Genomic DNA, 2,121 nt, shown 5'->3' with positions numbered 1-2,121 from the left:
GTAGAGAAATAGAGATGATAATCTGTTGGGGAAACGAGTAGAATACCGTAAACAGGAATATTCAGAGGATAGGGCTCTTGGAAATTAAGAGTGTAACGGCACAAATGAAAACTAGGCAGATTGGAGGATGAAATTGAGGCTATCTGGAAATTAGAGCATGAAGGCAGGAGGTGGAAAATACAGAAAAAATGATTAGATGCTTCAGATTTAAATAATAGACATTTTCAGGCCAGGCACGGTGGCTCATGGGAGGCTGAGGCAGGTGGATCACTTGAGGCCAGGAGTTCGAGACCAGCTTGGCGAACGTGGTAAAACCCCATCTCTACTAAAAATTCAAAAATTATCTGGGTGTGGTGGTGCATGCCTATAGTCCCAGTTACTTGGGAGGCTGAGGCAGGAGAATTGCTTGAACTTGGGAGGTGGAGGTTGCAGTGAGCCAAGATCGTGCCACTGCACTCCAGCCTGGGTGAGAGAGGGAGACTGTGTCTCAAAAATAATAATAATAATAATAATAAATAATAGACATTTCCAAAGAACAGAGAAAATGGAAGGCAGAAAATCATCAATAAAAGAATTCAAGGACATTTGCTAGACCTGAATGTTACGAGTTTCAAGACGGAAAGGCCCTGCCCCATGCTCAGCATGACGGATGGAAACAAAGCTGCACTAGAGGACAGCATTGTGAAATTCCAGAACACTGCGAACAAAGAGAAGACCTTACAGGCTTCGAGGCAGGAAAAAATGATATTCAAAACCTCCGGAATTGGAAGTGGCTTTGGATTTCATGCCATTAACGTTGGAATCTAGAAGCAATGCCTTTGAAGTTGTGGGAGAAAATGATTTTCAATATAGTCTGGAGATAAACTGTATTGGGCAGTTTGGGAGAAGGTAGTGAAAGGGTATGAGAGCTAATCTTTATAGATCATAAAAGAAAGTCAATGGGCACAGTTTAAGTGGGATAAATTCAGAGATGGCATTATAAGCACATAATATAGAGTTATGGTAGAAACTACCGGAAGAAATAGCTGAAAAAGTTAAAAGTGGTTGCCTTAGGGACCTGGATGGAAGGGATGGTGAGTGGGATATGATTGATGGCTGTTGGTTTTCATTATTGGCTTTTTTTACCTTGTGATGTTCTAGATCTATATATATGAATTAGTTGAATAAGAAATTTTAGGCCAGGCACGGTGGCTCACGCCTGTAATCCCAGCACTTTCGGAAGCCGAGGCGGGCGGATCACAAGGTCAGGAGATCGAGACCATCCTGGCTAACATGGTGAAACCCCATCAACCCTGTCTCTACTAAGAATACAAAAAATTAGCCAGACATGGTGGTGGGCGCCTGTAGTACCAGCTACTTTGGAGGCTGAGGCAGGAGAATGGTGTGAACCCGGGAGGCAGAGCTTACAGTGAGCTGAGATCACTCCACTGCACTCCAGCCTGGGGAAGAGAGCGAGACTCTGTCTCAAAAAAAAAAAAAAGAAATTTTAATAAAAACTTAAAATTGGATGCCTTACGTCACTTCATTAGGGTTATGAAAGGATCAGTGGAATAATTGATATGAAAAAGAGGTTTGTAAATTCTATTCAGTGGAAAATTATGATGTTACTATCATGTTGATTAAAAATGCTATATTTGGTAGATGATAATATTGTTGTGTTAATTAACTGTGGCCACAATAGTGCGACCACAAAACTTGAGTGACATATGATAATGAACACTAATTTTTGTTTTTGAGACTAGGTCAGCTTGTTGGCTTGACGATCTGAGCCAGGTTTGGTTGACCTCACTTGGGTCTGCTCATGTGTCTGAGCGGAGGGACTGTAGTTGTTGGCTGGTCGGGGATGGCCGTGTTCCCCACATGGGGGCGGGGGTTGGATGTCTATCAGTGGGAGCGTTGCTGCGCTCCCACGTGTTCTGGCATCCTCCACACTATCACTTGTGCCACTTTCTTTTGGCCAAAGCAAGTCAAAAAATGTGGAGAAGTCACTTCCATCTCTTCATGGTGGGAGCTGCAAATTTCACATTGAAAAGGAGGGAGGGAGATGTGGAAGCATTTTTACAGTTAGCATAATGATTGAAGCCAAATTTTTTTTTCTTTTTCTTTTTGAGATGGTGTATC

Source organism: Mandrillus leucophaeus, unplaced genomic scaffold (genome assembly GCF_000951045.1).
Source record: "Mandrillus leucophaeus isolate KB7577 unplaced genomic scaffold, Mleu.le_1.0 Scaffold52, whole genome shotgun sequence".
NCBI lineage: Eukaryota > Metazoa > Chordata > Mammalia > Primates > Cercopithecidae > Mandrillus > Mandrillus leucophaeus.
The sequence above is the reverse complement of the archived record's forward strand: the minus strand, read 5'-3'. Positions refer to the sequence as shown.